Source organism: Eleutherodactylus coqui, chromosome 5 (genome assembly GCF_035609145.1).
Source record: "Eleutherodactylus coqui strain aEleCoq1 chromosome 5, aEleCoq1.hap1, whole genome shotgun sequence".
Taxonomy (NCBI): Eukaryota; Metazoa; Chordata; class Amphibia; order Anura; family Eleutherodactylidae; genus Eleutherodactylus; species Eleutherodactylus coqui.
Window position 1 is genome coordinate 40,642,875 of NC_089841.1, and position 12,671 is coordinate 40,655,545.

The 12,671-nt window shown below is 55.6% G+C and overlaps 36 pseudogenes; all 36 read right to left on the reverse strand.

The window, feature by feature from the left end:
* Positions 1-370: 370 nt before the first annotated feature.
* Positions 371-489, reverse strand: LOC136630478 (5S ribosomal RNA; annotated as a pseudogene).
* An 80-nt stretch (positions 490-569) lies between these two features.
* LOC136629809 (5S ribosomal RNA) lies at positions 570-688 on the reverse strand (annotated as a pseudogene).
* Positions 689-1,365: 677 nt separating this feature from the next.
* LOC136630930 (5S ribosomal RNA) lies at positions 1,366-1,484 on the reverse strand (annotated as a pseudogene).
* An 80-nt stretch (positions 1,485-1,564) lies between these two features.
* On the reverse strand, positions 1,565-1,683 carry LOC136629813 (5S ribosomal RNA; annotated as a pseudogene).
* Positions 1,684-2,559: 876 nt separating this feature from the next.
* On the reverse strand, positions 2,560-2,678 carry LOC136630647 (5S ribosomal RNA; annotated as a pseudogene).
* Positions 2,679-2,758: 80 nt separating this feature from the next.
* On the reverse strand, positions 2,759-2,877 carry LOC136630805 (5S ribosomal RNA; annotated as a pseudogene).
* Positions 2,878-3,355: 478 nt separating this feature from the next.
* LOC136630763 (5S ribosomal RNA) lies at positions 3,356-3,474 on the reverse strand (annotated as a pseudogene).
* Positions 3,475-3,554: 80 nt separating this feature from the next.
* Positions 3,555-3,673, reverse strand: LOC136630931 (5S ribosomal RNA; annotated as a pseudogene).
* Positions 3,674-3,952: 279 nt separating this feature from the next.
* LOC136630648 (5S ribosomal RNA) lies at positions 3,953-4,071 on the reverse strand (annotated as a pseudogene).
* Positions 4,072-4,151: 80 nt separating this feature from the next.
* Positions 4,152-4,270, reverse strand: LOC136630108 (5S ribosomal RNA; annotated as a pseudogene).
* An 80-nt stretch (positions 4,271-4,350) lies between these two features.
* Positions 4,351-4,469, reverse strand: LOC136630659 (5S ribosomal RNA; annotated as a pseudogene).
* Positions 4,470-4,747: 278 nt separating this feature from the next.
* Positions 4,748-4,866, reverse strand: LOC136629972 (5S ribosomal RNA; annotated as a pseudogene).
* An 80-nt stretch (positions 4,867-4,946) lies between these two features.
* On the reverse strand, positions 4,947-5,065 carry LOC136630583 (5S ribosomal RNA; annotated as a pseudogene).
* Positions 5,066-5,344: 279 nt separating this feature from the next.
* Positions 5,345-5,463, reverse strand: LOC136630114 (5S ribosomal RNA; annotated as a pseudogene).
* A 279-nt stretch (positions 5,464-5,742) lies between these two features.
* On the reverse strand, positions 5,743-5,861 carry LOC136630493 (5S ribosomal RNA; annotated as a pseudogene).
* An 80-nt stretch (positions 5,862-5,941) lies between these two features.
* Positions 5,942-6,060, reverse strand: LOC136630737 (5S ribosomal RNA; annotated as a pseudogene).
* A 478-nt stretch (positions 6,061-6,538) lies between these two features.
* On the reverse strand, positions 6,539-6,657 carry LOC136629975 (5S ribosomal RNA; annotated as a pseudogene).
* A 434-nt stretch (positions 6,658-7,091) lies between these two features.
* Positions 7,092-7,210, reverse strand: LOC136630775 (5S ribosomal RNA; annotated as a pseudogene).
* A 79-nt stretch (positions 7,211-7,289) lies between these two features.
* Positions 7,290-7,408, reverse strand: LOC136630596 (5S ribosomal RNA; annotated as a pseudogene).
* An 80-nt stretch (positions 7,409-7,488) lies between these two features.
* On the reverse strand, positions 7,489-7,607 carry LOC136630944 (5S ribosomal RNA; annotated as a pseudogene).
* Positions 7,608-7,886: 279 nt separating this feature from the next.
* Positions 7,887-8,005, reverse strand: LOC136630088 (5S ribosomal RNA; annotated as a pseudogene).
* A 279-nt stretch (positions 8,006-8,284) lies between these two features.
* On the reverse strand, positions 8,285-8,403 carry LOC136630496 (5S ribosomal RNA; annotated as a pseudogene).
* Positions 8,404-8,483: 80 nt separating this feature from the next.
* On the reverse strand, positions 8,484-8,602 carry LOC136630955 (5S ribosomal RNA; annotated as a pseudogene).
* Positions 8,603-8,682: 80 nt separating this feature from the next.
* LOC136629991 (5S ribosomal RNA) lies at positions 8,683-8,801 on the reverse strand (annotated as a pseudogene).
* Positions 8,802-8,881: 80 nt separating this feature from the next.
* On the reverse strand, positions 8,882-9,000 carry LOC136630649 (5S ribosomal RNA; annotated as a pseudogene).
* An 80-nt stretch (positions 9,001-9,080) lies between these two features.
* LOC136630806 (5S ribosomal RNA) lies at positions 9,081-9,199 on the reverse strand (annotated as a pseudogene).
* Positions 9,200-9,677: 478 nt separating this feature from the next.
* Positions 9,678-9,796, reverse strand: LOC136630764 (5S ribosomal RNA; annotated as a pseudogene).
* Positions 9,797-9,876: 80 nt separating this feature from the next.
* On the reverse strand, positions 9,877-9,995 carry LOC136630966 (5S ribosomal RNA; annotated as a pseudogene).
* Positions 9,996-10,274: 279 nt separating this feature from the next.
* Positions 10,275-10,393, reverse strand: LOC136630650 (5S ribosomal RNA; annotated as a pseudogene).
* An 80-nt stretch (positions 10,394-10,473) lies between these two features.
* Positions 10,474-10,592, reverse strand: LOC136630109 (5S ribosomal RNA; annotated as a pseudogene).
* An 80-nt stretch (positions 10,593-10,672) lies between these two features.
* On the reverse strand, positions 10,673-10,791 carry LOC136630660 (5S ribosomal RNA; annotated as a pseudogene).
* Positions 10,792-11,069: 278 nt separating this feature from the next.
* Positions 11,070-11,188, reverse strand: LOC136629973 (5S ribosomal RNA; annotated as a pseudogene).
* Positions 11,189-11,268: 80 nt separating this feature from the next.
* Positions 11,269-11,387, reverse strand: LOC136630584 (5S ribosomal RNA; annotated as a pseudogene).
* A 279-nt stretch (positions 11,388-11,666) lies between these two features.
* Positions 11,667-11,785, reverse strand: LOC136630115 (5S ribosomal RNA; annotated as a pseudogene).
* A 279-nt stretch (positions 11,786-12,064) lies between these two features.
* Positions 12,065-12,183, reverse strand: LOC136630495 (5S ribosomal RNA; annotated as a pseudogene).
* An 80-nt stretch (positions 12,184-12,263) lies between these two features.
* On the reverse strand, positions 12,264-12,382 carry LOC136630738 (5S ribosomal RNA; annotated as a pseudogene).
* Between the last annotated feature and the right edge of the window lie 289 nt (positions 12,383-12,671).

The following is a 12,671-nucleotide window of genomic DNA, read 5'->3' on the forward strand; positions in this document are numbered from 1 at the left end:
GTCACCCATACTGGTACTTGCCAGGCCTCAAGCTGGCTGGCAGCCGCGATCTGACAAGAGCAGGCACATTCAGCTTAGAATGCCCGTTGACAGCTCCTCCTCCTTTCCTATGGGCTTTCTGCAGTGCGAACGCACCTCCGAAAAGGAAAGAAACCTACTCACGGCCTTAAAAGTCAACGGGACCTAGGATTCCCAGCCGGTCACCCATACTGGTACTTGCCAGGCCTCAAGCTGGCAGGCGGCCGCGATCTGACGAGAGCAGGCACATTCAGCTTAGAATGCCCGTTGACAGCTCCTCCTCCTTTCCTATGGGCTTTCTGCAGTGCGAACGCACCTCCGAAAAGGAAAGAAACCTACTCACGGCCTTAAAAGTCAACGGGACCTGGGATTCCCAGCCGGTCACCCATACTGGTACATGCCAGGCCTCAAGCTGGCTGGCGGCCGCGATCTGACGAGAACAGGCACATTCAGCTTAGAATGCCCGTTGACAGCTCCTCCTCCTTTCCTATGGGCTTTCTGCAGTGCGAACGCACCTCCGAAAAGGAAAGAAACCTACTCACGGCCTTAAAAGTCAACGGGACCTGGGATTCCCAGGCGGTCACCCATACTGGTACTTGCCAGGCCTCAAGCTGGCTGGCGGCCGCAATCTGACGAGAGCAGGCACATTCAGCTTAGAATGCCCGTTGACAGATCCTTCTCCTTTCCTATGGGCTTTCGGCAGTGCGAACGCACCTCCGAAAAGGAAAGAAACATACTCACGGCCTTAAAAGTCAACAGGACCTGGGATTCCCAGCCGGTCACCCATACTGGTACTTGCCAGGCTTCAAGCTGGCTGGCGGCCGCGATTTGACGAGATCAGGCACATTCAGCTTAGAATGCCCGTTGACAGCTCCTCCTCCTTTCCTATGGGCTTTCTGCAGTGTGAACGCACCTCCGAAAAGGAAAGAAACCTACTCACGGCCTTAAAAGTCAACGGGACCTGGGATTCCCAGCCATTCACCCATACTGGTACTTGCCAGGCCTCAAGCTGGCTGGCGGCCGCGATCTGACGAGAGCAGGCACATTCAGCTTAGAATGCCCGTTGACAGCTCCTCCTCCTTTCCTATGGGCTTTCTGCAGTGCGAACGCACCTCCGAAAAGGAAAGAAACCTACTCACGGCCTTAAAAGTCAACGGGACCTAGGATTCCCAGCCGGTCACCCATACTGGTACTTGCCAGGCCTCAAGCTGGCTGGCAGCCGCGATCTGACAAGAGCAGGCACATTCAGCTTAGAATGCCCGTTGACAGCTCCTCCTCCTTTCCTATGGGCTTTCTGCAGTGCGAACGCACCTCCGAAAAGGAAAGAAACCTACTCACGGCCTTAAAAGTCAACGGGACCTGGGATTCCCAGCCGGTCACCCATACTGGTACTTGCCAGGCCTCAAGCTGGCTGGCGGCCGCGATCTGACGAGAGCAGGCACATTCAGCTTAGAATGCCCGTTGACAGCTCCTCCTCCTTTCCTATGGGCTTTCTTCAGTGCGAACGCACCTCCGAAAAGGAAAGAAACCTACTCACGGCCTTAAAAGTCAACGGGACCTGGGATTCCCAGCCGGTCACCCATACTGGTACTTGCCAGGCCTCAAGCTGGCTGGCGGCCGCGATCTGACGAGAGCAGGCACATTCAGCTAAGAATGCCCGTTGACAGCTGCTCCTCCTTTCCTATGGGCTTTCTGCAGTGCGAACGCACCTTCGAAAAGGAAAGAAACCTACTCACGGCCTTAAAAGTCAACGGGACCTGGGATTTCCAGCCGCTCACCCATACTGGTACTTGCCAGGCCTCAAGCTGGCTGGCGGCCGCAATCTGACGAGAGCAGGCACATTCAGCTTAGAATGCCCGTTGACAGCTCCTCCTCCTTTCCTATGGGCTTTCTGCAGTGCGAACGCACCTCCGAAAAGGAAAGAAACCTACTCACGGCCTTAAAAGTCAACGGGACCTGGTACTTCCCAGCCGGTCACTCATACTGGTACTTGCCAGGCCTCAAGCTGGCCGGCGGCCGCGATCTATCGAGAGCTGGCACATTCAGCTTAGAATGCCCGTTGACAGCTCCTCCTCCTTTCCTATGGGCTTTCTGCAGTGTGAATGCTCCTCCGAAAGGAAAGAAACCTACTCACAGCCTTAAAAGTCAACGGGACCTGGGATTCCCAGCCGGTCACCCATACTGATACTTGCCAGGTCTCAAGCTAGCTGGCGGACGCGATCTGACGAGAGCAGGCACATTCAGCTTAGAATGCGCGTTGACAGCTCCTCCTCCTTTCCTATGGGCTTTCTGCAGTGCGAACGCACCTCCGAAAAGGAAAGAAACCTACTCACGGCCTTAAAAGTCAAAGGGACCTGGGATTCCCAGCCGGTCACCCATACTGGTACTTGCCAGGCCTCAAGCTGGCTGGCAGCCGCGATCTGACGAGAGCTGGCACATTCAGCTTAGAATGCCCGTTGACAGCTCCCCCTCCTTTTCTATGGGCTTTCTGCAGTGCGAACGCACCTCCGAAAAGGAAAGAAACCTACTCACGGCCTTAAAAGTCAACGGGACCTGGGATTCCCAGCCGGTCACCCATACTGGTACTTGCCAGGCCTCAAGCTGGCTGGCAGACGCGATCTGACGAGAGCAGGCACATTCAGCTTAGAATGCCCGTTGACAGCTCCTCCTCCTTTCCTATGGGCTTTCTGCAGTGCGAACGCACCTCCGAAAAGGAAAGAAACCTACTCACGGCCTTAAAAGTCAACGGGACCTGGGATTCCCTGCCGGTCACCCATAGTGGTACTTGCCAGGCCTCAAGCTGGCTGGCGGCCGCGATCTGACGAGAGCAGGCACATTCAGCTTAGAATGCCCGATGACAGCTCCTCCTCCTTTCCTATGGGCTTTCTGCAGTGCGAACGCACCTCCGAAAAGGAAAGAAACCTACTCACGGCCTTAAAAGTCAACGGGACCTGGGATTCCCAGCCGGTCACTCATACTGGTACTTGCCAGGCCTCAAGCTGGCTGGCGGCCGTGATCTGACGAGAGCAGGCACATTCAGCTTAGAATGCCCGTTGACAGCTCCTTCTCCTTTCCTATGGGCTTTCGGCAGTGCGAACGCACCTCCGAAAAGGAAAGAAACCTACTGACGGCCTTAAAAGTCAAAGGGGCCTGGGATTCCCAGCCGGTCACCAATACTGGTACTTGCCAGGCCTCAAGCTGGCTGGCGGCCGCGATCTGACGAGAGCAGGCACATTCAGCATAGAATGCCCGTTGATAGCTCCTCCTCCTTTCCTATGGGCTTTCTGCAGTGCGAACGCATCTCCGAAAAGGAAAGAAACCTACTCACGGCCTTAAAAGTCAATGGGACCTGGGATTCCCTGCCGGTCACCCATACTGGTACTTGCCAGGCCTCAAGCTGGCTGGCGGCCGCGATCTGACGAGAGCAGGCACATTCAGCTTAGAATGCCCGTTGACAGCTCCTCCTCCTTTCCTATGGGCTTTCTGCAGTGCGAACGCACCTCCGAAAAGGAAAGAAACCTACTCACGGCCTTAAAAGTCAACGGGACCTGGGATTCCCAGCCGGTCACCCATACTGGTACTTGCCAGGCCTCAAGCTGGCTGGCGGCCGCGATCTGACGAGAGCAGGCACATTCAGCTTAGAATGCCCGTTGACAGCTCATCCTCCTTTCCTATGGGCTTTCTGCAGTGCGAACGCACCTCCGAAAAGGAAAGAAACCTACTCACGGCCTTAAAAGTCAACGGGACCTAGGATTCCCAGCCGGTGACCCATACTGGTACTTGCCAGGCCTCAAGCTGGCTGGCTGCCGCGATCTGACAAGAGCAGGCACATTCAGCTTAGAATGCGCATTGACAGCTCCTCCTCCTTTCCTATGGGCTTTCTGCAGTGCGAACGCACCTCCGAAAAGGAAAGAAACCTACTCACGGCCTTAAAAGTCAACGGGACCTGGGATTCCCAGCCGGTCACCCATACTGGTACTTGCCAGGCCTCAAGCTGGCTGGCAGACGCGATCTGACGAGAGCAGGCACATTCAGCTTAGAATGCCCGTTGACAGCTCCTCCTCCTTTCCTATGGGCTTTCTGCAGTGCGAACGCACCTCCGAAAAGGAAAGAAACCTACTCACGGCCTTAAAAGTCAACGGGACCTGGGATTCCCAGCCGGTCACCCATACTGGTACTTGCCAGGCCTCAAGCTGGCTGGCGGCCGCGATCTGACGAGAGCAGGCACATTCAGCTTAGAATGCCCGATGACAGCTCCTCCTCCTTTCCTATGGGCTTTCTGCAGTGCGAACGCACCTCCGAAAAGGAAAGAAACCTCCTCACGGACTTAAAAGTCAACGGGACCTGGGATTCCCAGCCGGTCACCCATACTGGTACTTGCCAGGCCTCAAGCTGGCTGGCGGCCGTGATCTGACGAGAGCAGGCACATTCAGCTTAGAATGCCCATTGACAGCTCCCCCTCTTTCCTATGGGCTTTCTGCAGTGCGAACGCACCTCCGAAAAGGAAAGAAAACTACTCACGGCCTTAAAAGTCAACGGGACCTGGGACTCCCAGCCGGTCACCCATACTGGTACTTGCCAGGCCTGAAGATGGCTGGCGGTGGCGATCTGACGAGAGCAGGCACATTCAGCTTAGAATGCCCGTTGACAGCTACTCCTCCTTTCCTATGGGCTTTCTGCAGTGCAAACGCACCTCCGAAAAGGAAAGAAACCTACTCACGGCCTTAAAAGTCAACGGGACCTGGGATTCCCAGCCGGTCACCCATACTGGTACTTGCCAGGCCTCAAGCTGGCTGGCGGCCGCGATCAGACGAGAGCAGGTACATTAAGCTTAGAATGCCCATTGACAGCTCCTCCTCCTTTCCTATGGGCTTTCTGCAGTGCGAACGCACCTCCGAAAAGGAAAGAAACCTACTCACGGCCTTAAAAGTCAACGCGACCTGGGATTCCCAGGCGGTCACCCATACTGGTACTTGCCAGGCCTCAAGCTGGCTGGCGGCCGCAATCTGATGAGAGCAGGCACATTCAGCTTAGAATGCCCGTTGACAGCTCCTTCTCCTTTCCTATGGGCTTTCGGCAGTGCGAACGCACCTCCGAAAAGGAAAGAAACATACTCACGGCCTTAAAAGTCAACAGGACCTGGGATTCCCAGCCGGTCACCCATACTGGTACTTGCCAGGCTTCAAGCTGGCTGGCGGCCGCGATCTGACGAGATCAGGCACATTCAGCTTAGAATGCCCGTTGACAGCTCCTCCTCCTTTCCTATGGGCTTTCTGCAGTGCGAACGCACCTCCGAAAAGGAAAGAAACCTACTCACGGCCTTAAAAGTCAACGGGACCTGGGATTCCCAGCCAGTCACCCATACTGGTACTTGCCAGGCCTCAAGCTGGCTGGCGGCCGCGATCTGACGAGAGCAGGCACATTCAGCTTAGAATGCCCGTTGACAGCTCCTCCTCCTTTCCTATGGGCTTTCTGCAGTGCGAACGCACCTCCGAAAAGGAAAGAAACCTACTCACGGCCTTAAAAGTCAACGGGACCTAGGATTCCCAGCCGGTCACCCATACTGGTACTTGCCAGGCCTCAAGCTGGCTGGCAGCCGCGATCTGACAAGAGCAGGCACATTCAGCTTAGAATGCGCGTTGACAGCTCCTCCTCCTTTCCTATGGGCTTTCTGCAGTGCGAACGCACCTCCGAAAAGGAAAGAAGCATTCTCACGACCTTAAAAGTCAACAGGACCTGGGATTCCCAGCCGGTCACCCATACTGGTACTTGCCAGGCCTCAAGCTGGCTGGCGGCCGCGATCTGACGAGAGCAGGCACATTCAGCTTAGAATGCTCGTTGACAGCTCCTCCTCCTTTCCTATGGGCTTTCTGCAGTGCGAACGCACCTCCGAAAAGGAAAGAAACCTACTCACGGCCTTAAAAGTCAACGGGACCTGGGATTCCCAGCCGGTCACCCATACTGCTACTTGCCAGGCCTCGAGCTGGCTGGCGGCCGCGATCTGACGAGAGCTGGCACATTCAGCTTAGAATGCCCGTTGACAGCTCATCCTCCTTTCCTATGGGCTTTCTGCAGTGCGAACGCACCTCCGAAAAGGAAAGAAACCTACTCACGGCCTTAAAAGTCAACGGGACCTAGGATTCCCAGCCGGTCACCCATACTGGTACTTGCCAGGCCTCAAGCTGGCTGGCAGCCGCGATCTGACAAGAGCAGGCACATTCAGCTTAGAATGCCCGTTGACAGCTCCTCCTCCTTTCCTATGGGCTTTCTGCAGTGCGAACGCACCTCCGAAAAGGAAAGAAACATACTCACGGCCTTAAAAGTCAACAGGACCTGGGATTCCCAGCCGGTCACCCATACTGGTACTTGCCAGGCTTCAAGCTGGCTGGCGGCCGCGATCTGACGAGATCAGGCACATTCAGCTTAGAATGCCCGTTGACAGCTCCTCCTCCTTTCCTATGGGCTTTCTGCAGTGCGAACGCACCTCCGAAAAGGAAAGAAACCTACTCACGGCCTTAAAAGTCAACGGGACCTGGGATTCCCAGCCGGTCACCCATACTGGTACTTGCCAAGCCTCAAGCTGGCTGGCGGCCGCGATCTGACGAGAGCAGGCACATTCAGCTTAGAATGCCCGTTGACAGCTCCTCCTCCTTTCCTATGGGCTTTCTGCAGTGCGAACGCACCTCCGAAAAAGAAAGAAACCTACTCACGGCCTTAAAAGTCAACGGGACCTAGGATTCCCAGCCGGTCACCCATACTGATACTTGCCAGGCCTCAAGCTGGCTGGCGGACGCGATCTGACGAGAGCAGGCACATTCAGCTTAGAATGCGCGTTGACAGCTGAAAAGGAAAGAAACCTACTCACGGCCTTAAAAGTCAACGTGACCTGGGATTCCCAGCCGGTCACCCATACTGGTACTTGCCAGGCCTCAAGCTGGCAGGCGGCCACGATCTGACGAGAGCAGGCACATTCAGCTTAGAATGCCCGTTGACAGCTCTTCTTCCTTTCCTATGGGCTTTCTGCAGTGCGAACGCACCTCTGAAAAGGAAAGAAACCTACTCACGGCCTTTAAAGTCAACAGGACCTGGGATTCCCAGCCGATCACCCATACTGGTACTTGCCAAGCCTCAAGCTGGCTGGCGGCCGCGATCTGACGAGAGCAGGCACATTCAGCTTAGAATGCCTGTTGACAGCTCCTCCTCCTTTCCTATGGGCTTCTGCAGTGCGAACGCACCTCCGAAAAGGAAAGAAAACTACTCACGGCCTTAAAAGTCAACGGGACCTGGGATTCCCAGCCGGTCACCCATACTGGTACTTGCCAGACCTCAAGCTGGCTGGCGGCCGCGATCTGACGAGAGCAGGCACATTCAGCTTAGAATGCCCATTGACAGCTTCTCCTCCTTTCCTATGGGCTTTCTGCAGTGCAAACGCACCTCCGAAAAGGAAAGAAACCTACTCACGGCCTTAAAAGTCAACGGGACCTGGGATTCCCAGCCGGTCACCCATACTGGTACTTGCCAGGCCTCAAGCTGGCTGGCGGCCGCGATCTGACGAGAGCAGGCACATTCAGCTTAGAATGCCCGTTGACAGCTCCCCCTCCTTTCCTATGGGCTTTCTGCAGTGCGAACGCACCTCCGAAAAGGAAAGAAACCTACTCACGGCCTTAAAAGTCAATGGGACCTGGGATTCCCAGCCGGTCACCCATACTGGTACTTGCCAGGCCTCAAGCTGGCTGGCGGCCGCGATCTGACGAGATCAGGCACATTCAGCTTAGAATGCCCGCTGACAGCTCCTCCTCCTTTCCTATGGGCTTTCTGCAGTGCGAACGCACCTCCGAAAAGGAAAGAAACCTACTCACGGCCTTAAAAGTCAACGGGACCTGGGATTCCCAGCCGGTCACCCATACTGGTACTTGCCAGGCCTCAAGCTGGCTGGCGGCCGCGATCTGACGAGAGCAGGCACATTCAGCTTAGAATGTCCGTTGACAGCTCCTCCTCCTTTCCTATGGGCTTTCTGCAGTGCGAACGCACCTCCGAAAAGGAAAGAAACCTACTCACGGCCTTAAAAGTCAACGGGACCTGGGATTCCCAGCCGGTCACCCATACTGATACTTGCCAGGCCTCAAGCTGGCTGGCGGACGCGATCTGACGAGAGCAGGCACATTCAGCTTAGAATGCGCGTTGACAGCTCCTCCTCCTTTCCTATGGGCTTTCTGCAGTGCGAACGCACCTCCGAAAAGGAAAGAAGCATTCTCACGACCTTAAAAGTCAACAGGACCTGGGATTCCCAGCCGGTCACCCATACTGGTACTTGCCAGGCCTCAAGCTGGCTGGCGGCCGCAATCTGACGAGAGCAGGCACATTCAGCTTAGAATGCCCGTTGACAGCTCCTCCTCCTTTCCTATGGGCTTTCTGCAGTGCGAACGCACCTCCGAAAAGGAAAGAAACCTACTCACGGCCTTAAAAGTCAACGGGACCTGGGATTCCCAGCCGGTCACCCATACTGGTACTTGCCAGGCCTCAAGCTGGCTGGCGGCCGCGATCTGACGAGAGCAGGCACATTCAGCTTAGAATGCCCGTTGACAGCTCCTCCTCCTTTCCTATGGGCTTTCTGCAGTGCGAACGCACCTCCGAAAAGGAAAGAAACCTACTCACGGCCTTAAAAGTCAACGGGACCTGGGATTCCCAGCCGGTCACCCATACTGGTACTTGCCAGGCCTCAAGCTGGCTGGCAGCCGCGATCTGACGAGAGCTGGCACATTCAGCTTAGAATGCCCGTTGACAGCTCCCCCTCCTTTTCTATGGGCTTTCTGCAGTGCGAACGCACCTCCGAAAAGGAAAGAAACCTACTCACGGCCTTAAAAGTCAACGGGACCTGGGATTCCCAGCCGGTCACCCATACTGGTACTTGCCAGGCCTCAAGCTGGCTGGCAGACGCGATCTGACGAGAGCAGGCACATTCAGCTTAGAATGCCCGTTGACAGCTCCTCCTCCTTTCCTATGGGCTTTCTGCAGTGCGAACGCACCTCCGAAAAGGAAAGAAACCTACTCACGGCCTTAAAAGTCAACGGGACCTGGGATTCCCTGCCGGTCACCCATAGTGGTACTTGCCAGGCCTCAAGCTGGCTGGCGGCCGCGATCTGACGAGAGCAGGCACATTCAGCTTAGAATGCCCGATGACAGCTCCTCCTCCTTTCCTATGGGCTTTCTGCAGTGCGAACGCACCTCCGAAAAGGAAAGAAACCTACTCACGGCCTTAAAAGTCAACGGGACCTGGGATTCCCAGCCGGTCACTCATACTGGTACTTGCCAGGCCTCAAGCTGGCTGGCGGCCGTGATCTGACGAGAGCAGGCACATTCAGCTTAGAATGCCCGTTGACAGCTCCTTCTCCTTTCCTATGGGCTTTCGGCAGTGCGAACGCACCTCCGAAAAGGAAAGAAACCTACTGACGGCCTTAAAAGTCAAAGGGGCCTGGGATTCCCAGCCGGTCACCAATACTGGTACTTGCCAGGCCTCAAGCTGGCTGGCGGCCGCGATCTGACGAGAGCAGGCACATTCAGCATAGAATGCCCGTTGATAGCTCCTCCTCCTTTCCTATGGGCTTTCTGCAGTGCGAACGCATCTCCGAAAAGGAAAGAAACCTACTCACGGCCTTAAAAGTCAATGGGACCTGGGATTCCCTGCCGGTCACCCATACTGGTACTTGCCAGGCCTCAAGCTGGCTGGCGGCCGCGATCTGACGAGAGCAGGCACATTCAGCTTAGAATGCCCGTTGACAGCTCCTCCTCCTTTCCTATGGGCTTTCTGCAGTGCGAACGCACCTCCGAAAAGGAAAGAAACCTACTCACGGCCTTAAAAGTCAACGGGACCTGGGATTCCCAGCCGGTCACCCATACTGGTACTTGCCAGGCCTCAAGCTGGCTGGCGGCCGCGATCTGACGAGAGCAGGCACATTCAGCTTAGAATGCCCGTTGACAGCTCATCCTCCTTTCCTATGGGCTTTCTGCAGTGCGAACGCACCTCCGAAAAGGAAAGAAACCTACTCACGGCCTTAAAAGTCAACGGGACCTAGGATTCCCAGCCGGTGACCCATACTGGTACTTGCCAGGCCTCAAGCTGGCTGGCTGCCGCGATCTGACAAGAGCAGGCACATTCAGCTTAGAATGCGCATTGACAGCTCCTCCTCCTTTCCTATGGGCTTTCTGCAGTGCGAACGCACCTCCGAAAAGGAAAGAAACCTACTCACGGCCTTAAAAGTCAACGGGACCTGGGATTCCCAGCCGGTCACCCATACTGGTACTTGCCAGGCCTCAAGCTGGCTGGCAGACGCGATCTGACGAGAGCAGGCACATTCAGCTTAGAATGCCCGTTGACAGCTCCTCCTCCTTTCCTATGGGCTTTCTGCAGTGCGAACGCACCTCCGAAAAGGAAAGAAACCTACTCACGGCCTTAAAAGTCAACGGGACCTGGGATTCCCAGCCGGTCACCCATACTGGTACTTGCCAGGCCTCAAGCTGGCTGGCGGCCGCGATCTGACGAGAGCAGGCACATTCAGCTTAGAATGCCCGATGACAGCTCCTCCTCCTTTCCTATGGGCTTTCTGCAGTGCGAACGCACCTCCGAAAAGGAAAGAAACCTCCTCACGGACTTAAAAGTCAACGGGACCTGGGATTCCCAGCCGGTCACCCATACTGGTACTTGCCAGGCCTCAAGCTGGCTGGCGGCCGTGATCTGACGAGAGCAGGCACATTCAGCTTAGAATGCCCATTGACAGCTCCCCCTCTTTCCTATGGGCTTTCTGCAGTGCGAACGCACCTCCGAAAAGGAAAGAAAACTACTCACGGCCTTAAAAGTCAACGGGACCTGGGACTCCCAGCCGGTCACCCATACTGGTACTTGCCAGGCCTGAAGATGGCTGGCGGTGGCGATCTGACGAGAGCAGGCACATTCAGCTTAGAATGCCCGTTGACAGCTACTCCTCCTTTCCTATGGGCTTTCTGCAGTGCAAACGCACCTCCGAAAAGGAAAGAAACCTACTCACGGCCTTAAAAGTCAACGGGACCTGGGATTCCCAGCCGGTCACCCATACTGGTACTTGCCAGGCCTCAAGCTGGCTGGCGGCCGCGATCAGACGAGAGCAGGTACATTAAGCTTAGAATGCCCATTGACAGCTCCTCCTCCTTTCCTATGGGCTTTCTGCAGTGCGAACGCACCTCCGAAAAGGAAAGAAACCTACTCACGGCCTTAAAAGTCAACGCGACCTGGGATTCCCAGGCGGTCACCCATACTGGTACTTGCCAGGCCTCAAGCTGGCTGGCGGCCGCAATCTGATGAGAGCAGGCACATTCAGCTTAGAATGCCCGTTGACAGCTCCTTCTCCTTTCCTATGGGCTTTCGGCAGTGCGAACGCACCTCCGAAAAGGAAAGAAACATACTCACGGCCTTAAAAGTCAACAGGACCTGGGATTCCCAGCCGGTCACCCATACTGGTACTTGCCAGGCTTCAAGCTGGCTGGCGGCCGCGATCTGACGAGATCAGGCACATTCAGCTTAGAATGCCCGTTGACAGCTCCTCCTCCTTTCCTATGGGCTTTCTGCAGTGCGAACGCACCTCCGAAAAGGAAAGAAACCTACTCACGGCCTTAAAAGTCAACGGGACCTGGGATTCCCAGCCAGTCACCCATACTGGTACTTGCCAGGCCTCAAGCTGGCTGGCGGCCGCGATCTGACGAGAGCAGGCACATTCAGCTTAGAATGCCCGTTGACAGCTCCTCCTCCTTTCCTATGGGCTTTCTGCAGTGCGAACGCACCTCCGAAAAGGAAAGAAACCTACTCACGGCCTTAAAAGTCAACGGGACCTAGGATTCCCAGCCGGTCACCCATACTGGTACTTGCCAGGCCTCAAGCTGGCTGGCAGCCGCGATCTGACAAGAGCAGGCACATTCAGCTTAGAATGCGCGTTGACAGCTCCTCCTCCTTTCCTATGGGCTTTCTGCAGTGCGAACGCACCTCCGAAAAGGAAAGAAGCATTCTCACGACCTTAAAAGTCAACAGGACCTGGGATTCCCAGCCGGTCACCCATACTGGTACTTGCCAGGCCTCAAGCTGGCTGGCGGCCGCGATCTGACGAGAGCAGGCACATTCAGCTTAGAATGCTCGTTGACAGCTCCTCCTCCTTTCCTATGGGCTTTCTGCAGTGCGAACGCACCTCCGAAAAGGAAAGAAACCTACTCACGGCCTTAAAAGTCAACGGGACCTGGGATTCCCAGCCGGTCACCCATACTGCTACTTGCCAGGCCTCGAGCTGGCTGGCGGCCGCGATCTGACGAGAGCTGGCACATTCAGCTTAGAATGCCCGTTGACAGCTCATCCTCCTTTCCTATGGGCTTTCTGCAGTGCGAACGCACCTCCGAAAAGGAAAGAAACCTACTCACGGCCTTAAAAGTCAACGGGACCTAGGATTCCCAGCCGGTCACCCATACTGGTACTTGCCAGGCCTCAAGCTGGCTGGCAGCCGCGATCTGACAAGAGCAGGCACATTCAGCTTAGAATGCCCGTTGACAGCTCCTCCTCCTTTCCTATGGGCTTTCTGCAGTGCGAACGCACCTCCGAAAAGGAAAGAAACATACTCACGGCCTTAAAAGTCAACAGG